Here is a 25345-nt window from a genome sequence, read left to right on the forward strand (position 1 = left end):
AGTCACATACAGAACTGGTTCAGGTACCTTCAAAAGGTGTCAGGAGTGCAAATTGATAAATAATGTATTTTGAGTATATACCTTTCCATTAATAAGCCCTACTTTACTGCATTTCTTTTGCTTTTGTTGTGTGCTCATAACTGAGATTTCAGAAGTCTCATGTGTATTCTTCTCCATCTACAGGCTGGTTTACTTTAGTCCCCCTTATTGTGTTCTTTCCATGCTCTTCTCAGTCTCTATTTCTGTATTTCTTTGGTTTTCTCCTGATAATCTGATTCTGTCTTGTGTATCTGTCCATCCATCCATCTGCAAGGGGTTCTGTATGTCCCTTTTCCTCCAGAATGATTGTGTGAATAAATTCCCTTCTCCACCTTAAAGGCTTAACTAGGAGGACTCCAGGGATTTTGCCTTTCTGAAGTGATGCTCGATCTCAGATTTATTGTGTGATTGGTTTTGGCTGTGTAATCTGTACGTTTCTTAAGATAATAAATAAGAGAAGTCATTATGCCTACCTCTGGTGGGAAGTTTAACTACTTCAGTATAGGTTCTGAGTACTTATGCTGCCTTAGCGGTTAACCTTTATCTCCCCTAATTGAGACACAGCTGCATTCAGGAGTAATGTGTCACTTTAGACACATTCTAAGTTTTAAATGCCTATACCAGAAAAGGACAGGGTTTTAATAATGGTTGTTAAAGACGATCTGGCTTCTTGCAGACAGTCCTAATAATGAGAACTATGTGATCTGAACTGCTGAACTTCTGGAATGACAATAACTTCTGTTCATGTGTGTGATACAGATTACTGGAAATCTGAGGAGAAGTTTTCAGTGGCCAAAGAATGCAATTCTCCCTGGAGTTGTGGGTATCTTGCATGAAGTGAACTGAAGTAGGATCAGCTGGTATCCAAGAAGTAAGTTCTTTTTCTCCACTTTTTCTACTGAGGTGCACCATAGCATTCATTCGCCTGGATGGATTAAAAAAAGATGGTTAAAATTCCAAATTATTAGACACATTGAGGAGAGAGTCTTGGGAAGAGGCTCAAGAAAATGCGCTATGTGTTGTGCATACTTTTACCAATAGCTTTAGCATCTCTTTCCCAGTGTTTGGATGTTCTGTATCTCATTTGGTGCGTAATTTCAACTACTTGTCTGCAACTGCATGCTCAGCACAGGGGAAGCCTGCTTCTTGAGGCATTTTAGAGTGAGTTCAAATGCAGTTGGGAGAATTGGATTCATCAGCAACAGTTGGATATACTCGTGCTGTATCATAGCAGCTGTGAACTTGAGTTAATGTAAGTAACGTGTGCTTAATCTTCCTGTGCTGTCAGTGACAGGAAGAGGAGGAATAATTTTTTTCCCATATTTAATGATGATCTTCAGGTTTTTGACCAGGAAGTTTGAGAATGTGTCCTACAAAGCAAGTTAGAAAACAATTGTCACAAGTTAAGGTTTTTTTCAAGCTCTATGCCACTTTGAATTTGCATTTTTATCTGTTAGTATTCCAGTGTAAGGTCTGATATGATTAAAAACTAATTTGCCTGTCTGAGTTTGCGTATTATCTCATCTGTATGGAGGGTGATGAGAAATGTAGAGGTCCTGTGTTTGGATTCTAGCAGCACTTGGAAAATTTTGGTTTAGTTGCTTTTTTATGGGGAGGGGGTGGGGGGTGTGTGTTGGTTTTTCTTTGTTAGTTTGGTTTTTTTCTCCCTTTATCACCAATAATGCATTCTTCTGGCTTGGAAATTTCAGGGGGGTGAGAGAAAAACAGTTCCACTGTTTTTGAACTGAAAGGTGCTTAAGTGCGACTAGTGTGCCCCTTTCTCCTTCTGTGACATGGAGTGTAAATTCAGGAAGACATTGAAAAGTTAGAATGTTGCTCCTTTTGTCTTAACTTATGTTTGTTCAAAACCTTATCAAGACCAGCATGTATCAAGCCCTCTTAATTGTTGAGTCTTGGACACTTTCTCCTAAACACCTTTATAAGAATACTGTACAAATTAAAAAACAGAGCAGTAAAGATAACTGATTGCATTCTCTTGCCTAACAGTCCATACTGATAAAATGCCTCACAGTTTTAGGTTGACCTTGCCTTGACTTTCGTACAGATATAAATCTGTTTGATGTCTTTTAAAAGTGGAAAGGAAGCCATACATGGAGTGGAATTGCACGTTGTTGCTGACATAATGTCCTTCATCTAATTAATTCAAAGTAGCGGCATTTTATAGTCTCCCTACTTTTCCCCCCTTTAAGTTGTAGATATTAGGCGGATACATTTACAAATGAAAGGCTAATCTGTTTCATGACTAGGTGTAATGAAGCTGAAATCTTTTCATGCTGCAATCAGTGATTTGCATTTAAAGATTTTTATTTTTTTTTTAGCCTTTGTTTTTATAGTCCATATATATTGTTTTGCAAGGTGATTATTTGTGGTTTTTTTAGCTGGCTTGTGATAAATAAGATGAAACTTGCTGGAAGAGGAACACTTTTTTTTTTCTTTTCTTTTTTTTTTTTCCCTCCCCTCCCCAAAGGTATTGTTATAGGAAATATATTTCCTTACCCTCTTGTCCTTCAGTAGAGCTCACGCAGGGACGTCAGTGCTTCCTTGTATTGGCAACTTTGTCAAGTTGGGCACCTTACTGAGAGTTTCATGGAGTTCGGCTAAGGAGAGAGCGAGTGGATCCTGGGGCTCTGGCATGGTATATAGATGCCAAATGCTAGGAATTTCTGGAATGTAGAGTTGTGCAGCACTGATAAAGTTTGCTTTGTTTCCTTAGTGACTTGACCCATTGAGAAAATGTGGTTCCCTAGGAAGCTTTAATAGCTCAAAGTTGGTATTGAATAAAAGGAAAGGCCCCAATATAATTCTGCTTGTTTTCACCTGCTGCCTGAAAGATTAATTTTCTTAACCTTAGTATAGAAAATATAACCCTGAGTTTTGCAAGTGATTTATAGAGATCCTTCACACTTATCAGTTTGAGTAAATACACCACAGGCTTCTGCGTTCCAGCTACGGTCTTTTCATAACCTACTCGGTTTACAGTACGATAATTTCATTTGGGGGCAAGAAAGTTTCAAGGAAAAAAACCCTTCTAATTAGAGTGATATAATCACTCTGCTTGCCTGCTGTGGTTTCATATGACTTCAGGAAAATAGTTGAGTGATTAATCTTTAATTTTCCCCATCATTAACTTAATAAAGAAATGGCAGATAGAATGAAAAACAAACAGCAGAACTGTACAACCAGGACATTATTATGCCAGATTTTTTTGGCTTTTTCATTTGGTGAGAAATGCCATTCTGCCAACTATGTGAAGTACAGCAGCAACTGGTTAGCTCAGATAATTTGTAGAAATCTTCTAGCAGGTTTGAACTTTATTGAAGCCTTTGCAGAGCTTGCTACACCACTTCCTCCCTCTTCCGCACAGTCCCCAGTGGGTTGGGTGGGTTTTTTCCACAGTTGTATTTGGAAGCAAATGTTGCATGAACTAACTTCTAGTATCACGTAATTCCCTTGCATCCACTGTTCCGCGGGGAAGGAAGCCATCGCAGACACTGCAGTGAAACACCCTTAGAAAGGGTTTGGTTCTATTTTCGTGTTGGTTGCTATCTTTAGTCACTGTGCTGATAAGCGAACTCAAGTTGTAGAGTAGTGCAGTTCTTGTAATGAATGTGACGGAGGACAAAACAAATATAATAGTGTAAAGCAAGTTGCTCTTTCATACATCTTTATTTTAATTCTTACTGGATGTAAACTAGGCAACATAATTCTAGAAGTGTAACGCTTGAACAGAAAATATGCCAGGCTGTTGGCAAATGTTTCTTTGGAAGTCATACTTCTATTTCATTTTTAAATACTTACAAAAACAGTCCTGTGTGCGTCTGCAGGTAGCAACACAGCAACAGAAGTTGTAGTGATCTTAACTAACCTGCTTGGAGGTCTCTGCATGTTAATAATGTAAAGTAAACAGCTGAGGAATGTGTATTGCTGTTGACAGTGAGCGACTGTAAACATCCTCGACTGGAAGCTGTGAAGCAGCAGATGGGGCTTTCAGTCGGATGTTTGCAGCTGCCAACTGCCACAGACGTCAAGAAATGTTTGACACCTAAAACATAGTTGTCTGTTTAAAACTTCTATTCTATTTGGTTTATCACAGACATATGAATTTAGGCCAGACTTTTCCGTGTACTGCTTAATCTTTCTTGTGATGTCTGTATCTGAATATCTAAAGTAATTCAGTCTGTGGTAGGAAAAAAAGAAAAAATGAAATCATTTTGCTTATATTTTTATCTGCAAACTCAGTTGTAAGTTTTTAGAGGTGTTTGTGCAGCTTGCTTGGCTGTACAGGTTGCTTGGCTTCGTTTCTAGACTCCACTGCAAAGTTTTTACAAGATTATTTTGCATGTTTAGCATCTCTGCAGTGGTTCATTTAGAATATGGAATCCTAAACCCTGTAGGAAGCAGTCATTTGCAGGAGTTCTAGAAACTAGAAATGAACCAGTTAGCGCAACTGTGGAAAAAAAAGTATATTAAAAAAAAATATTTTCCTGGAAGAGGCCCAACCCTGCAAAATGATGGGAAGGTCAGCAAGATTTTGTGTGACCAAGTTCACTTATGACGTACCACAGCATCTCAGCTGTTTGAGGTTTAGTGATCCTCCCCCTTCTCCCTTTCCTTTCATTCTCCTTCCCTCCTCCCTTTCCAAAAAAAAAAAAAAAAAAAAAAAAAAAGAAGACAAGACAGGGAAGTACTGAAAGCTGATTCATACTTTTCTAGAAATCTGAGACAACTTCAATACTGTGGTCCTGCCAACGAGTTTTATGTGTGGGTGGACCCCTGTGCTTAAATATGACCCCAGGACATAGAGAGCAGTTTATGTGATTGGATGGTATTTCATGATTGCTATCAGACCAGAAAGAGTGGCAAGTTTGTAGCACATTAACTGACTTAGGCTGATACTGAAAGCACTAGTGTATTCACCCTTGAGAGAAGATATATATCTTATTGCTATGTATGTTAAATATCTGCGCCTTTGGTAAAGAGAGTTTTGTTTTTAACTTGGTTATTTTTCTTGTCATCAGTATCCTTGTTTCTCAGCTATGTAGCCATGTTCATATAAAAGTACGAGGGGGCATAATCTAAACATTAGTCTTTCCCTTTACATTTCACATAGATACAGATAACCTAAGACACTGGAGTTTCTGGGCTGGTTTGTTTGGTTTTTTAAAGGAGCTAATTCTTATAAAACAGTATTGACATGTAGGTAGCGAAAGTGGTATCTGCAGTTTCAATAAAACATGCTCTGTATTTGAGGAAACTTCACTAATCCATGCTTTGCAAATAGCTTTTGGTGTAGATTCTTACACTTGCCGTAAATTCAGATTATATTGAATTTCAGTAGTGCTTGAAGGCTCCTGTTAGGATTAGCACTATCATCATCCTGCATGCTTCACTGTCAGTAGTAAGGTACAAGGTCTCCCAACAAGGCATTACAATCTAATTCAAGATCAGTGTCATCAAAGTGGAATCTAGGTGATGTGGGCAGGGGGCAAACAGGAAGAGTGAGAGGAAAACCAGGGAGACATAGCGATGGGCTTAGGAGTAGCTGTCTCTGTGTGCGCAGGTGGCTTTGAGCTGTTTGCTTAATTAAAATCGAGGAAGACACAAGACATATCTTTTTGTCTGGCTATAAATACCTTGAAAGATGATGGTTTGTTTGGGTGGTGTGTGGATTTGAAGTTAGGACAGACACTGATGAAGCTGTGTTTTTAGGTTGATCTTTTTTTATAAGTACAGCAGAGAGAGCCGGTGAAATGGGTAGAAGTTTCCAAAAGCCTTTTCTTGCAAATCTAAGGAACTTTGGAAAACTCGTAGTGAACTCAGAAGAAGTCATCAATATGAATACAACATTTGACTTGAAAGTATTGCCAACTTAGCGACATACTGACCAAGTTCAGGGCCAAGGTAGATGTCAGAGGTAGGGCTTACATTCATTGTAGAAGTAGCTGAATTTTCTTTGAGTATCTGGCAAAAGAGAAGTGGGAATTACTGACAACAGTTGGTATACTGTTATATATAACATATATATATATATATATAACAGTTATATGAATGATAGAGATGGGTATTTCTGTTGACGAAGCAGGACAGTAATGAAGAGAGCTGTGGTTACACAAATAATGAGTTTTTAGGTGAGTGCTTCTGCAGCCTTTTGGGCTTAAAACTGGCTTTATTGGCACCCTAGAGAACTTCCTAAGTGACCTTGTAATGAAATTCATGAAACTTGGATGCACTTGAGAAACACCATCTAGGCAGAGGATTCTTGACATAATCTCCTCATCTGGAAAGCTTCACTATATATTTGAAGAAGAGGACTGAGCAATAGGAGAGGACTTGCATAGGCAGAGTATTTAATATCAAAAGCATTAAGTACCTCCTGTGAAGATTTACATATTGATAATATTTGTGCTTTGGCAGGAAATTCTTTCAATACCCATTCTATTACTCTTCTTCCTGAATTACGTACTGTCTCAAAGTTCAGCGTGTTTCCTCTTGGAAAAAGTAATAGTATGTTGGGACTGTTTTCTTCAGCCTCTAATCTCAGTACGTGCACACAAGGAGTTGTCTTCCAGAAAAATGGCTTCAGACACGTAACATGCTCTTCTGCCAGCTACCTCTAAAAACCTGCTAGGGCTAAACTTCACACGAGTATTAAGGCAGTGGTCCTTAATTTCTGTCTGCGGTGGAAGCTGGATGCTAGCTTTGTGTTACCCCAAATGCTGGTCTGTGTTGCCTTACCTGGTACTTGTTGAGGTCATGGCCTCACTTGGAAGGCAGGGCCTTACTTTCAGGCCCTGGCTTCCAGGTTTGGGTAGGTCAAGTCAAGCTCTCTTCATCCCTCTACTGAATTAATGGATGTATTCTTAAAAAAGCTGCTTCCCTCCCTGGCCTTGTTTTAAAGGGAAGAGCAGTTCTTGTCTGAGGGGTCCTGGGTTTGACTCTACAGAAGTTACGTCTGCTGACCAGGAAGGAGGGAAGGAAAAGAGGAAAGACAACCAGTGCTACTTACCCACATGTGCTGTTTATGGAAAACATTTTTTAAATGACGGGGCAGCTGTTGGGTAAGGCACAATCCATCTGCCTACATATGCACTTGTTATGAAGAGAATACAGTTGATGATGTGAATGGAAAGCTTTCAGTACTAAGCTGCTGTTCCTACTCAAGCCACACTCAAAATTGTAAATAGTTCAGATATGTGCTTTAACTCTTTGCTTGAAAAGCGACAGTGTTTAGTAGCCACGCTTCTTGGGGAGTTTTCTATGTTAATGATATGTGAAATAGGCGTTACGCAATGTGCTAGTTTTATTTAAAAACACAGTAAAAGATAATGAACTAATATAACTCTACAGCATATCTGGAGAGGATGATTCTTTTGACTTGAATTGGGCATATAATTTTTTTTTGCCTTTAAGCAGTAATTTATAGACCAAGATGCATGAAATCTCTCCTTTTTTTTTTTTTTTTTTTTTTTGTAATGATGTAGACAGACTGTTCTCTTCCTTTCCTAAAGCTTCAAACAGTTATTGTGAAACAAGTAAATGAACAAAGGATATGAGAAGGAAGCCACGTGCCATGCAGTGACATAGTGGTTTTCCATATGATGGCTTGAGGCATCTTTTTAGCTGTGGATGTAAATGTAGCTTCTTTTATTTAACAATGCTTCTCTTGATTTAATATGGATAGCCAGCATTTTGCTCTGATTCAGACTTCCTGTCATTGGCTCTTGATTTTTCTTGTGAGTAAATCGGAGATATTTTTAGTAACTTTGTCTTGTTTGAAGATTTTTTTCTTCCCTCCCTCCCTTGTATGCCGTTTGATTAAATACATACCACCTCTGATAATGCAGAGCACAGAAAATTAACTACAGAGCTTCTGCCTATAGCAAGACAAGAATATCAGTGGAAGAGAGGGATATTGCTCAGAGCATTCCACCCCCCCACCCCACCCCCCAGTCTCTCCTGGGCATCCAGGAGTATTTCAGTCAATAGCTGGTCTTTCAGCACCTGTCTGAAGGGGCTCTGAGCTGTTCTGTCCTCTTCATTGAATTTTATTTTTTTTAAAATTCTTGTCTGTGTAAGGGCAGAGGATTTGCTTTTAGCTTTCTGTGTTGCTGTGCAGAGATCTCTTGTCTTTTTGCTTTCACCAGATCACTTATCTCTTTGCCTTCCCCTGACACCTTTATTCATTAGATGCAACTTAAACTGCTTGCTTTTGTCTTCAAGGCCATCACAGCCTATACATGTATTAACTCCCACATCCAGTTGTCCTGTAATGCTATTCTCCATTACTGGCTTGAACTTTTTCTACCTTTTTCAAACTTTTCAAACTTTTTTGCTCCATTTCACAAATAAAAGGCTAATCAGTCAACAACCTTTCTAACTACTTTGTTGTAGTAAAAGCTTTGGGAAGAGTTTGTGTGCTCTTCTGAAGGCCATAGGCTGTTAAGAGATCTTCTTACAATAATATTTATAGTACTTTTTTTTTTCTTTTCCCCTTGCCCTCATCACCTTCTGTATACTTTGAGACTAGGATTAATATTTTCTTATTGTAGTGTTGACTTTGCAGAGTTGACAGCTGCATTTCTGATGTGTACTGCCATTTCTGGGGAAACTGTCTGCTTCATCCTGTGCCGAACGGTGAAACCATTTTATTTTCTCTGGGAAGTTTTTCACCATTCTGCGTAGCAACATGCATATCCTTTATGTTCCTTTTATATACGTTTCTTTATGTATGTATATAAGCTTGAAACTAATTGTATTAAGCAATTCTACTATGCAACACTGATATATTCTGCCTTGTATTTTTATTTGTGTGTGAACATGTGTGTATACACACATACGTGCATAAATGTACTGGGGAAGAAGGAGAAGAAAGAGGACTCTGTGCAGTTAGCTTTTACCACCCATTGCCTTAGATGTGTACGCTGAGCAGAGTAAACCAGGCTTGTGTTCTAGAATGTCTTAATATAATTAATTTCAAACATTCTAGCTGTGTTTTATTTATGACGTTATTCCATGAAATGTGAATCTGAAGAATCTGAAGTTCTTGCTTGAAATGTATTTGTTTAAAAAAAAAATAAAACAACTGAATATTAGTCTGTTTACATTAAGGAAAAAATGCTGCTTTTCTTTTAGAGCAAAGATCTTATTAGTGTGTCAGCAATTTAATGTATGGAGGCTAGAATAGCTGTGGGGTTCCTCTGTTTTAATTGTTGAAAGCTATGTAACCTTAAAGCCTTTCTGCATATCTGATGTGATTCTGGGATTCATAGCAGTGATTAATTCTATAGCTATAAATGCTCATCATCTACGTCATGAAATGTTTTCAAAACATGGTGGCATTTTTAACAGCTTAAACAGTGGTGAAATGACAGAAGGCTTGTGCGAGACGCATTTGCAACAGTACTTATCTCCTTGAAACTACCTGCTATGAGGATTTTTGGTATTTTGTATGAATAGTGATGTGCCTTGAGACACTCTAGCCAGTAATTGGAGCTTCTATGCAATGCATAGAAAGCAGTGAAAGGAAGGCAACTAGCTTAGGTCCTAGACTTACAGGGCAAGACCCAACTAGGAGCAGTGGTGAAAAGAGTATAAAGCAACGCTCAAATGGCTCTTCAGGGCTGGCACATTGTCCTGTCTGCTAAACCTTCTCTAGCTCTTCTCTAAGAAGTTTGCCCACATAGCAGCACCTTCGCAAATATCTCAGGCACAGGTCAGACCCGTTTGAAATGGCTGTACATATTCTGCAGAGCTTGTTGGATGAGAGCCAGGGCTGTGACCCCGCGGATGTACAGCTCTGACCAAAGATGGCCCTGGAAATGGTATAGCAGTCGTTTGGCAGGTCACATAAATACAGGTATCTGTGAATCAGCTAAGTACCTCAGACATGGTTACTTGCTTGTTTTCTGAGCAGTTAAGCTGCTTCATAAAGAAACGAATGGGAATTAACATTCTAAAACTAAATGTGGTGTTGTCTCAAGGTGGAAGAAACACTAAAAATGTGACTTCTCTGTCCCACAGTGGGTTATCACTACCTTTGAATACTCTGTGAGGATCTTTTATGAACATGAAAGTCAGGAGGAAATGCCTATGAAAAGGATTCATTTTGCTGAACTTACTACAGCTGTGCTGCAGTTAAATATGTCTGAGCTGGACTGTTTTAGGCTTACGTTAATGAAGAAGGAGAGGCCCTTTTACAGGACAATTTATATGATTTCTTTTAGATATGTTTTTAGGAGTGGGATAACTTGTCCCCAGTTGCCCTGCTTATTTCTCTCCTTTATCTTCAAAGTCAAGATAACTAGCTCAGGTGTGGGTATTCTGGCTTATAGAAGTCCATATGTGGTCAGATGAATACAATCTTTTTCTCTCAAAGGAGGAAATTCAAAAGGTAGGAAACTTGAATAACACAAGGTGAAAGATGAAATATGAACACAAAGCGGAGCGCTTTGGAATGGCTTACAAAAATATCTTACTAGTTGTGGAAGAATCCACAGTCAAGGGAGACAGCAAAGATAAAATGTCTAAGAATAGAGGTGGAAATGGATCTTAAAAAAACGCTTTCCCTTCTTCCTGCTACCAGAAATTCCTAAATAGATGGCTGCTAGCTTTTATTCCATGAATATAAATTAGAAGATAATGAAGGAATATATAAAATTAGTTAAAAAAAATATGGGAGGGAGGGAGGATAGCTGGACGGTCAGAGAAAGAGAGATTTTTATTAGAAACAAAAGTAACTTTAATGTTGGTGCTCCGTGACCAGGTAGAAGTCAAAGTCATGGAGCAGTGCCTAAAGAAAACAATACTAGATAGATTTGTCAAGTGTCTGGTTAAACAGCTAGATTTTAGTCAGATACAAATGTTGATGGCATTCTTGTCCCTTTAGCAAGCCAGAAGGATGTTTAACAACAGCTTTTAAAATATGACATAATTTACAAGATGCCAATAACTTCATCAAGGAGTTAGAGACGAGTAATATGAGAAATGCTGTGGACTGCTAATCTAAAATCATAATACTCCAGATTTACAGATAATTGTACTGAGGCTTAACTGAGTAGGTAAGGTACATGACTGCTTATAGACTGTCAGCCTGACGTGGTTTTGGACAGAAGTACTGGAATAGGACTTGGACCAAAGTACGTATGTAGAGTAAATCATAATGGGAAATGGAATGCATCTACTGTGTCACCTTTTTATTTTGTTTCATCTTAAGTCAGGCAGGTTAGTAGTTTCACAAACACTAGCCTTTAGGATGTATTTCGGGATATTGGATTTGGTAACCCAAACATACTGATGGAAAAAATTGAAATAGCAAAAAGTCTGGATATGATGTATCAGAGAGATTAAAAACTGGTGAACAGATTTAAAACTATAATCATCAATGAAGAATTGTCATTGAGTGGTATGTTTCCCTGGGATGGAGAGGGGTAGGCATTGATTGTTTATCTTCTTTTAATCTTGTTTTTTGTTGTTGGTGGTGTGGCTTATCTAGAAGAAAACAGTGGTATTCTTGTTAGCTTACAAGTGAATTAAATACTGGAAAGGTACAATGAAGATGGAGCAGGTCACATAGCAGTCTATTTGTATCTCTTAGGAAGCAAGTTAGTTCTGTTCATCTTGAATGTAACAGAAATATAGAGATACACATTTAGAAAATGGAAGTTTAGGGTATGTTTATACTTGGTTTTTCTGTTTGTGAAAAATGCATTTTAGGTGCCTACTCGATAATGATTGAAGCAGTTGTAAGAATATGTGCTTTTAAAAGGCAAAAGAAATAATTATATGAAATGCTATGCCTCCAGGATGAATATATATTATAACAGTGAGGAGTTACAAAAATTACAGTATGTAAGCCTGGGTAGTATTTTGTACTTTTCTATAGCAGTATGAGCTTTGAGAGTAGCTGGACTGTGGCTATGACCTTGTAAGTAGCTTCTGTGTTAGAAAAGGGAAGGCAAGGTTGTTGGCCTATTGCAAGGCAGTGGGTGGTGTTAGGAGATAGGAGAATAGAGGGAGGCATGAAGAAGGAATGTCTTGCTCAGCAAAAAAAGGGAAAATGAGAAAAAGCAAGCTAGTAAAGCTGAAAATGTGGAATGGACAAACATGGGAGAAACAGTTGAAACTTTGAGAACAAGCACTGCAGATAATGCTTTTCAAATAGTAGTGATTTTTTTTTTTTCTCCAGGTTTTGAGTCGAGCAGTTGAGCATGACTCTGACAAGCAAAATATGTCACCCTTGTGCCTCTGACGCATCTGATCAAAAGCATTCCTTCGTGCCCCAGTGACAGGGTGGAAGCAGAGCACTTACCAGCCCTGTGGGGAGTGAGGGTGGGGACACCAGTGAGGGAGAGATGAGCCTTTAACTGAAGGTGTCCTAAAGGCCTGTAACTTTGTTTTTGAGAGAGACACTGGATGCTTAATGTCTTCTGAAAATCAGGACTTTGGGATCTATCTCCACACAGTCAGCATAGGATGCTGGTTTTGTCATAAAACACAGTTGTGATGTTTTGACTCCTAAAGAGGATCTTCAGGGTCATCTTACAGCATGCGTTGGATGGTATTTTTGAAGGGGGGGTAGAACTTGGTTATATAAAAATAACATGCTTAAAGTGTCATTTAAGACTTCAGAGAGTGATCTAGTCTCAGACCTGAAGTAGCTGAGCCATGGATTACTTGTAACACTTGAGGGTACATTATCACTATGAGCTGAGGTTAATAGATCAAATTCCCAAGTCATTCAGTCTGTGATTCATCTTTTAAGTGTTGTTCCAGGTCTTCAAAGTAAGCCAAATTCTCTACAGCAACAAATGTTTCTACTTCTCGGAGCATACTGAACAAGTAAGTAAGTCCAGCAAAATCCAAATGCAGTTTGGCAAGGCAGGGTGCTGCTGGAAATACTTGCCAAAATTGCCTTGGCAAAAGCTCTTCTCTGTTTTTAGTAGATTTGGAATGAAATCAGACAAGATCTCAGCTCTCTATGGGAACCTTGTGACTCTTAAATATTCCTACTATGAGGTGGATTGTGTGTAATGAGTATAGCTACAGAAGCACTGAGCAGAGTGGTTTCCTTGCACAGCATTGCTCGTCTCTAAGCTGTGAGAGCTGGGTTATGGCTGCATTATCACAATCATTCAGATGCTTGTTAAATAAATGGGAAAGGAGAACCATGTGTGCTTGTAAACGTTACAGTGAAGGGACAATAGTGTCTCCAGTGTTTAAAAGTTAGTAGTTGTTCTGTCCAAGTCTGGCCTTGGTGAAGGTCTGATTTCTGTAGACAGAATGCCGTCAGGAGGGCTTCTGGATTAACAGCCAGGAGATTAATGATCTTCTCTTGGAAACAAATCCCAGGAGATGGAAGAACCAAAGAATAATGGAAAGGAGTCTATGCTAATACCCTCCAGTGTGTTTTTTGTTTGTTTGGGTTTTCTCCTTCAAATTTCTTGTGGTGCTTGTAGTAGTACAAATACAGATTAGATGCTGCTGTTTCAGTTTAGGCTGTTTACTAGCAGTAGGGAGCAAATGGCTTGGGACATTAGTTAAGCTTTCCAGGCATATGTGACAATATGGAAAATAGCATTTTTACACTTGGTTCAAACAGTAAGCAGGTAAAGAAACAGAAATAGATGATGGCAAACAATAGCGGGGCAGGGGGAGATATGAATAAATTGCAGTCTAAAGAGTGCAAGAAGACTGCCATGGAATTTGAAAACTGTCATAGGTCTTGTATCTTTTTATTTTTGGATTCCTGACCTGACAGAGTGGAGTATTCAGGCTGTGGCGAGATGCTGGTGTGCCCAATAATGATGCCTAAGATGGATGTTCGAAGAAATTTAGATGCCAAAAATTAGACAGCATCTCCCTCTGGAGGTCTTTAAAGGCATCTCTGTGCAAAGAACTTTGTACTTGAGGAAGAGTGCATCATTAAATTTCTAAACCTTGGAATTATCGTGGATACTCTAGTTGCTTCTGTCCCACCCTGCATGTTTAGTAAAAACACAATATATGGCAGAACCAGACTGGCCACTGAGAACTAACCTGTTCTTTATGAGTGGGTTTTACGTACCATATTAAAGTTGATTTAAGGCAGTTCATGCAGGCAGGTTATGTAGTCTTTGGCAGAAAGCTTCTAGTCTAATCTTCTGGCACATGAATAATGGCTCTATGAAAGAAATCACATTTTGTTGCTTCTTGGGAAGATGAGATCCTAAAGAAGTGACTGCAAAGGCCCAGTCTCTTATATAGCACCAAAACCCCAATAATGAATAGACTAAGACTACTATACAAGTGATAGTTGTCTTGTCAATGGATGAAAGAATAAGGAATGTGTTATGTTCGTGGCTGTTGAAAAGCATTTAAGTTCTGTACTTCTTCACCAAGTTTCTATACTTGCTTGCTGTCTTCGTAGTCGGTGAAAATTTAGTTGGTAGAGTCATTGGAGCCTGGATAGCAGCCCTCTGGTCACCTGCCTAAACCTAGTGCTATCAGGATCTCTGAAGCATTGATGAAGATTGTGTAATGCTGATGGATACAACCTGGGACCCGCAAGGTTTACAACAGAGGCGACTGGAAGTGAGATGTAACTCCCAGGATGTTTAAACTGACAGCAGACACTTATGTCTAGGTACCTGAATTACACCCAAAGTATCTGCTGTAGGGTAAGCTGGATCTTTCTGCAGGCTTTTTTGACTGTAGGGGAAGTTTATGTGTCTTTAGATGCTTTAGATGTCTTATAACGAGTTGAATCCTACCCTACATGTCTTAAATCTGTAAATAGCCAGGCATACCTGTTTGGGTAAAAACCTGCGTAACACGTTCTCAGAATAATTAGGATTTTGCCTGAGAATGTCAGAACAGCGTATTTTTATAGGTTCATGCAGTATTACACTGTGGTGAAGCGTTGTCAGTGTTCAAAGATAATCTGGCATTTCATTCCCAGAGTAAGTCTCATTTCCCCTGACTAAGTCTCCCAGGATTTAGTATGGCTTTTATTCTTTTTGAAACGATATTGTCCCTCCTGTCTGTCGTCTAATCCACTTGGATGTTTTTCTCTAGATCTATGCAGAACATGTGGGAGCTTTGTAAAACGCTGTGTTTGTCCTCTACCATCTTGACAGCCTAAAGACAGGAAGCTAAAGGGTTTCAATTTCAAGATGGATCAAGGGAGCATATTGGAAACCTGTAAACAAGAATTCTGATCTCCCCTCTTTTTCCCTTTAAGTCTGTACCGTAGCAACTATCTACACAGAAGGATTCCATCCATGTCTTATATGAGGAAATCTGTAGAGAAGCCTTGTTTGTTGTTCTTTGCATTTCTATCACAAAGATGTGTTATCATATGAACATATCTGGGACTGTCTTGGAAAGCTGGGTGTTTCATTCCTGGGAGGAACTGACTGCGGATACCAGCTTTGATAGAAGATCTTATTTTTCTGTTATGCTTCCTTCCATGTCGGTGTGCCGAGTTGAGAATCCAATTGTGAAGGAGCTGTGTGCTCATACTGGAAAATAACATTCAAGTTTTCTAATCAGACCATTTCTTCTCCTCAACAGGAAGATCTGCAGGTTTTTCACATGTTAGTTCAACAGAATGAAATTGGTAGCTTTAGGAAAAGGAGAATGTGATTGTTTCAGTACAGAGTGTGAATAATTAAAATTTGGAACTGAACGCATTTTTGCTTCAGTTTGGAACTGAACACATTTTTGCCTCAGGCATTTTGCAGTTGCAACTTATGAGGACGGTGTAATTTTGGAATGGTTTCGGTCTTTTGTCAATATCGCTGATTTGAGACTGGTTTAGCCCTTATACTGCCAAGTGGATGTATGTTGAGGGGAAGAAGGGGCAACTGTTTCTTATTAGGACACAGACAAAAAGCTGCAAGCATAAAATAAAGGTATGGAAAGCATCTTCCTTGCAGTAGCATCAGCTGGACCCAGCTCTAAGCTTGTCTACTATTTTTCTGTGGTTATATATGGTTTTTGTCCACTGCCAACTGTTTGATGTTCGTGAAGGTGCTTGCACAGTGTGGCTGAAGCTTACTTATTCCTGCCTGGCTACTTTGTGTTCAAAAGTGCTTATTGCTCATAACTTCTCTTGACTGTTTAAGTGTACTCATTCATTGTAGCAAAAATAGATTTAAAATGTTTCTAGGAAGGGTATCAATGCTTTAAGTCCCTCAGACTTCTGGTGCTTGTTATCTGATGTCTTGGGACATAGGTGACTAGACTTGATCATCTAATTGTCAGTGCTTCTCTCGCAGAGTTTTCTAAACCAGTGTTCAGGCACTTGATAGGTGTACTGAATTACAAGATAGCGTTATATGCAGATACGCATTCTCCATGAAAGCTACAAAACAAGCAAATGCTCCACAAACTATATCTGTAGCGCATCTGCTGTCTGGTTTAGGTGCTGGTGAAGTATCTTTGTTCCTAGAGATTCAGTAGCTCCTAATAAAACTTTCATATTTCAAGTTCTAATGTGCAGATACAACATTTTTGCTTTAAAAGGAAGTCAGTTTTAACTTTCTAAAGATGTTTCCACGGCTGCAGCAAATCTGTTCTGTCGTGTGAAGTATGTGAGTGGAAACAGCATGTGCTAAAAATTGCATCATGAACTAAATCAGGGTTGTGACATACATCATATATTGAGAAATAGTTTGCATTGAATTTGTTGCTTACTGCAAAGGACGACTGAATGTATTAATCCTTTAGTTTTCATTGTAAGCAATAAATCATCTCTCAGATTTAATTGTGGTTTGTCTTATGTTGCTAATATTCTGCTTTAGTTGGCTGGAACGATTTTCTGGTAACAGGTTTTTCCTTTTAGGAGAGAGCTATCAGCTGGTGGGAAGAAAGTATCTTTGAGCTGACCAGAAAATTAACTAATGCAGTAATTCTTGTAGGCTAGTATGTGTTACATTTTTCTACTATGATTTGTGTCAGACTTCATTTTAAGTTTCCAGTCACTTAAAACTTAGTAAACTATTTGCATTTTAGAAAATAGAGTATATGCTTCCAAACCTGGCCAGAGAAATTACAATTGTTGCAGTAAATTCTGTTGCAGAAAATTTGTGTCAACTCTCTGTCTACAGAATCAGAAGACACACGATGTAAAACTGAACGTCATTCAATCTTCAGTTCCACATTTATCACTTCAGAATGAAGGATTTTACTGTTTAAAAAAATAAAATCTGAACCTAACTTGATTTTCAACTTCCTCTTTGGTTCCCGTTTTAGCATCTCTTGACATTACTGTTGTGTTGGCAGGAGGTGTCATATTGCTGGGCTTTTGAGAAAAAGGTTTACTGGCACTGGCTTGAACAGCACCAGGGCAGATTTTCAGCTATGAAGAAGGTTTATATGTTACCATGCTTCTTAAATCTGTTCTTTGACCTCTGCTGAAGCGGCTAACGGTGACGGCAGAATTTTCTGATACTGTCCTACAGTAGCTTCAGTGCAGTGTGTGCAGCCTGCTGGGGCTCTGAGCAGGCAGATGGCATTTGCTGCAACTTCAAGGAAAGAGTAGGGAATTTCTAGCTGGAAGCATTAAGTCAGGATAGGAAAGAAGGTAGACACAATGGCTTTTTCATCTCATCACAAGGCGCTGTGATTATTTTGCATAGCCTCCTAACAAACAGCCTGTGTGGCACTTGCCATCAGCCCTCTCTTCGGGTTTGTGTTTAGCATGGAAGGTAAAATGGGGACATTGTTGAATCCTACCTAACATGTCAGTTCTTCAAATAAGACCCATAGAATTGCAGGGCTGGTCAAAAATACCTCCAGAAAGGAAGTACCCGAGCTGCTTACATCGCTTTCTTCTCCCTTTAATACTTGGCAGGCTTTCACGTAGCTTGGTCAGGAAGTTAATACCGGGTGGTAGTTGGAGAGGTCACTTGCATCGAGCAATCTGAAATACTAGCTGCCTGCTCTCATCTTTAGCCAGGAAGGGCACAGGCAGTCACTTGATTTCTTTCTTGATTTATTTATTTATTTTAAATTTTATTTTACTTTTTTCCTGTGCTGCTTCTAAGATGTCCTGGTGGTGTAAGACTTGGGAAAGAAAATGAAACCTCTATCCACTGTTTGATGGTTGGGTCTAAAAGGAGTTCCTTGCAAATTACTTTCTGTGAGAAGTAGCCTGCTAATTTTTGTAGCAGGGAGAAGCTCTGAAGGTAAGTGGCACCATTCCAGGTTAGCACAATGATTCACAGCCCTGAGCAGGGCAACAGGATGCAATTTAGCAGCCTCAATGGGGGAGGAGGCACGGAAACTTTTTAAAATACTATTTCCATTGCCAGGCCATTTACTTACGAAAATTCTTATGCTGGAGCCTGTCTCTGCCCTTATCTTCTGCTGCTGACCCTCAAGTTTCTTCCTTCCTGCTTCTCAGATGGAGCCTGGATATTCACGTTGCCTCTGACTGATGCTTCTTTGCCTCCTGCTTCCTACCAGCTGTGTCTGTCATATTCATCAGGCAGGTTATAGGGCTGGAAGCGAGGTGGAAACAAGAAAAAACCCGATGTGTTTTTGTCTTATGCCTGTTTGCCGTGTCTTACACATGGACTATATGATGTTACAAGTTTGATTTGTAGGCAAAATACATGTAGAGAATAGCTTTCTGCTTCGTTCCTGTATTAGTAACTGAGAGATTGAAAACACTTCAATTACCAGATGGGCTGAGTGTTAATTCTCATGAACTTGGAAGCTTAGAGTTTATATTGTATATCTTACTCTTGGATTATAGTTGTGTGTGTTTATTTGTGTAAGTATGGGGTACAGCATGTACTATTTTGATGTACTATTTTTGATGATCACTGTATTGTTCCACTTCCTTAAAATAAATAAAATAAAAATAGACTAATACTTAGCAGCATGCTGAGTGGTGAAAGGTTGATGTTAATTAAATAGGACTGTTAAATTGCATGTATGAAGAATTAGGGATGGTGCAGAACCTTTGTAAATACTTCAGCTACCCCTGCCTTTAGGCTGCCCAAATGCTGTGAAAATACAAAGTTTTTCAGTGCATTATAAAGCAAAATTAAAGAACAAGACAAAAAAGTGTTCCTTTTATATTGGCACTACTTGGGCCCCTCATTCGTGCATGTGTAAGTTGGGCAGCAAGAGGAGAGGTGGGAATTGAAATACAGAACTGTTGCTGAATTGTTACCTTTCAGTTCAGCATGAGATTTACTTTAGGTTTACTTTAACCACGGTAAAATAAACCTGGTTTTCCAAGAAGCCTCTGTATAAAAGAGCTAACAAAATATATCAACATTTGACTAATGCTTAATGTAATACTTTTTCATGAAAAATACTGCTGTCTTTTATTTTTTTCTTTGAACTATTTTTGTTCCAAAGTACCCAAAACTCTCCTATAGTGACATGGCTGTTTCTGTAAACACTGTCCATGGGCTGGCTCCAGGACTCTGTTTGTTCAGAGCGTGAGTTGGGAGACTCCCTTCCAACGGAGGAAATGGGCTGATGCATTAAGCTTTCGCTGGAGATTGTTCACATCCACAGAAGCTATATCCTCTGCAGAAAAACAGAGCTTGGATTCCTGCCACAGCGTGTCCGTGATGTTAACGAGTGGGAGAAACAGTGTGTTTGTTGCCTGCTTGAGCAGTAATCTGCTAATTCGGGGAAGGGGTGAGAAAACAAAGTGGAGTTTGATGAAATTAAATGTGACACTTAATCCTGTTAGCACACAGAGGGAAAAGCTTTGTGTTTTGTGGAGGGGAGGGAGGGGAGCTATTGAGTTTACCTGAAATCTATGCATCGGGAGGAACCAGATCAAGTGGGATCTGGATCCATGCCTTGTTTCAAATACATCATCTTTGCCAAACAGAAACCTCATCCGAGTTTCTTTAAAACTGAAGCCCTGCTTGTTTTCATCCCGAAGCAACTGTTGTTTAATACAGATGAGCAACTTGATCTTCTTGGGTTGCTCACATACCATAGTGATGAGCCTCACCAAAATACTAATAAAGAAGTTTTAAGTTTACTGCCTATTTAGGAGAAAAGAAAGTATGTTCAGGTGAGTTTTGTTGCTACCTTCATGGTGAGTTTAAATCCTTTTTTTTGTTTGAGGGTTGCTGCTTCAAGTAATAACTATTACTGCTCTCAGTTTTTTTCTTTGCTGTTGCTAATTTGGCAGCCTGAGCCTAAAATGGATTAAATTACTTTATAAGTTGTCAGTTAGATGTTTGGTGTGACTGCAGCACACAGTGGTGCTGAGCACAGTGGTTTCTGTGAGATCCCTGATGTAGTTCTGGATCGCAACGGGTGAATGCACTGGAGGGAGCGTGAGGCAAGGCAGCACTCACTGGTGGGGCTGGTAAGCCAGTTACACCAGTCAGTTGCTTAAATCTTTTTTTGTAGGCAGTGTGAAGAAGAGAGGAGGAAGGAGGACTGTTAGGGAGACTGTGGAGCTGGAAATTGCATTTCTCTTAAGATGCAACTTAGAGGAAAGCACAAATGAGGCTTTTTAGAAACTGTGATGTGGGGCACAGAGGCTGCCATTGTGTGGTAACTGGAGGCAGAGAAGGTGGTTTAATGGGGAGAAGGAAGATGTTTGTTGACTTTGATAAGCCTAGACTATGACAGTAGTTGCTGTTTGATTCAGCCCCTGTGAGAAGGGGTAGCTATAAGAGGATGTAAGGGGATGATGACTTAGATTCGTCTTTCTGGCAGTAGTCACAGAACGTGACTGTTACAGTCACAGCAAGATTTTTTTTGCCTTTACTTCAATGAAGAATGTTGTCTAAAAGTAAACCTGGAAGAGTCCCTGATGGGGGAGGAATGTAAGGATCAGTTGAAAGGACTGCAATTTAGATTTTATGCATAAAGAATCTGCAAGACTGTGTGTTTGGCTGGGTTTGTGGAGTTGCAAGCATTAATGATGTGTTTTGAGTTGGCAGGCGTATTTTTCTTGAAGTGATGGACAGATGAAGAAAGACTTCATATGTACCACTGGACACAGATCTGGAGTAGAGGCAGCTTTCCTGACCACGTTCAGTAAAGTGGCAATTTATTTTAAAATTGCAAAGTAGATCATCCAGAGACGTGATGCCCAGAAGAGCTTTTCAGGATCTCCACTTTATAAACAAGTGGAAGATCTTTCTGTGGGTGGAGGGGGAAGGTAGCTGAATAAGAGAGCTAGGTCTGGACTGTCACAGAAATGATTGACAACTCAAAATGCATGGGTATGGAATAGTGCAAATATCTTTGACAAGAACACTGTTAGCTAAGTTAACCTGAAAGAGGTCTAGGATGGAAATAGAAAAGTGAAACTTGAGGCAAGTACTATGCTTAGAGATTAAATGAAAATCTGTGTAGTGAATGAAGAGGTGAGGAGATTGAAGGATCTAAGATGGGGAAAATTGCTGAAGGACAGAAATACCCTAATAATGCACACTTCTACAGAAAACTTATTTGTAAATCCATAAGAAAGGGATATAATTAGAAACAAATGAACCAACTAAACTATTTTAACATGGTTATAGTAACCATAAGCATTAGCAATAGGAAATGCTTCCTGCATTGCTTAATTCTTGCTCTGTGAATTTAATAGCACTCTTAAACCCAACAGCAGCAAGAAAAATTGACTGTACAAGTCTTTCAAGCATTGTGCCAAACCCCATTCCTACTTGTCTGCGTAAAAATGACATTTTAGGTTGGCAATTTCCCTTTCTTGAAAGGATCTTTATCTATAACTTTCTTCAATAGAGGATAAAACATGCATCCACCATACTCCATCTGCTTGGTCATGCAAATACTGCCTTGTAACTATTGAAATGCCAGCCTCTATCAGAGTCTCACAGCTTGAATGCCATTTGCCGCAGTTCATTCAGCAGCTGAGCTAGCTCTCTGGTGGGTGTAGAGGCTAGCTGAACACAGTTTAGGTAATTTAGAGAAGGATGCGAAAACCCTTCTTAAACCCCTTTGACGCTCAGTGGTGAACTTTTAATTTAAAGATTTTAGGAAACTAAGTTGTGCTGAATAGTAACTGTAAGCTTCTTTCTATTCAAATTTTGCTGGTGATGTGAAATCTTAATTTAAGTGCAGCTTTGCAGTATTGCTCCAGCAGAGTCTGAAATTCTTCTTTAACTTTAAACTCTGATTTTAAAGAAGTTAGATTTCCTGGGGAAAAGGGGCCAGCTACTCTATTATTCTGGCATAGTGTGCAAGCTGGCTGTTGAGTCATGTACTTTTGATGCTAGTAATGTCCTTGAGATTTCCTGAAGAGAGTGACTGGAATAGTACTTGCTACCTGACCGTATCGAACTTGGACCAAGCAAGTGGCACATGTAAAGCTGAGGCACTTGGGGTTGGGTTTTGTGTGTTTTGACTGTGCAAAAAATGACTTGCAGAAACAAGTGTTTACGTGTAGAGAATTTGAGGGAGATAAGTTAACAGAGAGAAACTATGAGCCTCAAGGGTCTTTGTTACCACCTAGAGCCAAGACTCATGAATTAAGAATTCCGGTTTAGAGAGTGCACATAAATTACCTCTTGTTTTAACCTGACAAAGACTTGCCGTTTTATGAAACAAAATAGGAATTGTGCAAAGGTTTCCTGATGAAACTCAAAAGCAAGGTGAAACGTGTTTGTAGGTTTTTAATTAAGCACTTAGTCAGTTTTGCAGCAAAACTTGCCTTCCCTCTTGAGTCTGTGATCAAACTCCTCCAAGAGAAATGTATGAGACTGTGTAGCTCAACTGAATTGGAGGGAGGTTTCAGGGCCTAATTTAGGTATAAAATTAGAGGCGCTCTGTCTTTGGACATAATTTTGATACCATGTTCAGTGGCTTGGGGGTTTCCTGTGAAGCAATTTACTTCAGATTCACTTTTTACAGTTGCTTCGGTTCAACTACTAGGTAGTTTGTACTCCATCATCCCTTCAGAATTATACAAGGTAAATCTTACAGGATGCTGTCTGTCTGTCTGCCTGTCTGCTTTTTGTTTCTCTTTTTCATATTAATATCCAAGTTGTCCAGCATCTATACTGAGAAAACATAAATGCTACAAAAAAGCCTCGGTGTGTCTGTATTTTTGCTGCTTTTCCAGTTTTACTCAACTGGAGATATGAAATTCATGCAAAGGAACTCTGAGAGTGAGGTGGGCTTAATACTTAAGTTTAAACCTCAAAACTGCTAAAATCACCCTGTAAGGCATGACAGAGATGTTTTGGTAAATTCTCTTCTTAACCATCAGCCAAAAGTTCATTTTCTGTTCGTGGTTTTTAACTTAACATAAAGTTTCCTTTAATTACACAGTTTTCAAAGTTATTTCCGTTGGACTGTAAGAATTCATGTGCGCTGAGTTGACTGCATTTGGTAAGAAAATTGAAGAGGTTTTTTAAGGTTGTGCAAGAAGCCAGTATTAAAACAGTAAACCTGCTTTCTTATGTTACTGTTTTTAATTAATTTCTTAGGTATAACAAAGGTCTCTAATGTAAAATTCTGTAGGTCAATGTCTGTTTGTTGCTTTGCTTACCTGCAAATTTCTCACAAAATAGCAATCAGGATGTCACCAACATCCAGTGCTTCTGTGCCAAGCAAAAATTACATAGTTGGATTTCTTAATCACTTGATGCTTCTTTTCTTGGTTTCTACAAATTCTGGTGTTTGCTTAATATGTCCTTTTAATACATTGCGTCTCAGAGTAAGACTTGTTGAATGTGGTAGGACAGAAATCTTGGTCTCTAAACTAGCAAAGCTGAAAAGTCTTGCTAAGACTAAATGATATAGGTTATATTTGGGGGGGGGGGGGGGGGGAGGGTGTCATTCCTTGCTTGATTGTTTTTAGTCTATGCACTAATGGTCTAAAGGTAGTCCTGCCCTTTATGTAGCCTTTGAAACTTTTCTAGTTACTAGCTTTAGTAACAAAGCGTGTAACTGTATGTGACCAGCAAAAATGTTTTTGTGCCGTGTCTATCTTGCTGAAACCAATTTCTACCTCTGAGACGTAGTAAATTTTGATATTTATTTGCGTGAAGAAAATGAGATAAATGTTGCTGTTAGAATTTTCTAAGTAAAATCACCTCAGCTGGAGATGGTCTGGAGACACTTGACTTAACAGCTCTCGTCAAAAATCAAAGATACAGGGGGAAGGTGGAGGGAGCCTCTGCTGTAGTACAAGGACAATCCTGGTAGTGCTTGTTTTGCAGAAAAGCTTTGTTTAGTTTAGCAACCTTGTAGCTAAATATTCCCCAGCACTTTGCAGCATAATCTGAGGAGACCAAAGCTATTTAGGAATGGAGGGAGTGCAAACGTGGGGTAAAGATGCGTGCCATAGATGGGGAGTCGAATAAGTGTGAGGAAGGAGGGCGTAGAACCTTAATTAGAGATTATTTAATGTCGAGCTGGTTCTTGATGTCCTGTGGCAGTAAAAACTTGTCCCTATGTGTTCGGCTTTTTTTTTTTTTTTTTTCCTGTCATGTTTATAACAAGCAGTTGAGATCCTACGGCAGACCCCAAGGGCTGTTTCTCTATATAAAAGCGAGACATCCTGTTTTGTGTGACTCTTCCCACTCGGGACTGATGGCAGGGCTGGATTTGTGTGCCTGGATAGTTGGGAGGGGGTGTGTGTGTTAAATAACCGTTATCAGCCTGGAGTGGAGGGTTGAACTAGCAATTCTCTAGGCTGTACTGACATCTGGTGGCAGTTTATATAGTTTTTGAAATGTTTTTCGTTCAAACGTGGGACAATTAGTTATCTATAGTCTGCCTGCTTTTGTATTTTGGGCTGTTTCACTGTATTTTGTGGCTTCTATGTGGTAGCCTTTCTTCTCCCACTGTTTTGCTTCTGACTCACAGGGGGAGGGAAGTTTAAAACTGCTGAAACTAATGTGTCTTTTAGCTAGTTTAATATTTTTTAAAATTTAAAAATGTTCTAAGGACTTTTAATTTCAGATTTATTTAACTTTTTTATTCTGGGTGCGTCTTACAGCAGTTACATGGAAAAGGAAACATTTTTGTTAGTTTGTGGTTTTTCCCCTCCCTTCAAAGAGCTGCAGGGCTCATGAAGGAAATGAATGGGGTATTCTTCTTTTTTTCAAAATGAAGGCACATACAGTTGTTAAAGGAGATCCCCGAGATCCACCTCCATTTTTAGGTCTTCCCCATCAGACAGAGACCCTGGGGCTCCTCCTCACATACCCAGATACATAAGTGCATGTATCAAAAATGTAACACGGAATGAGCAGGGCAGGAAGAAGCATAGAATTCATTGGTATGGGCTTGAAGTCGTCTTATAATCATGCCAGGGTTTTTTGGAGAAAATTGGTAACAA

The 25345-nt window shown here is 39.2% G+C and overlaps 1 protein-coding gene across 8 annotated transcripts in view; it reads left to right on the forward strand.

Annotated features, from left to right (window-relative positions):
• Positions 1–25345, forward strand: part of ASRGL1 (asparaginase and isoaspartyl peptidase 1) — a 93284-nt gene that overhangs the window by 61758 nt on the left and 6181 nt on the right. For all 8 annotated transcript variants that reach the window (XM_080388789.1, XM_080388783.1, XM_080388786.1 and 5 more), the window contains one exon: positions 799–910. The gene's annotated coding sequence lies outside the window, so the exon portion shown is untranslated. The remainder of the gene's footprint in view (positions 1–798; positions 911–25345) is intronic.

Source organism: Falco punctatus (assembly GCF_963210335.1).
Source record: "Falco punctatus genome assembly, chromosome: 5".
Taxonomy (NCBI): Eukaryota; Metazoa; Chordata; class Aves; order Falconiformes; family Falconidae; genus Falco; species Falco punctatus.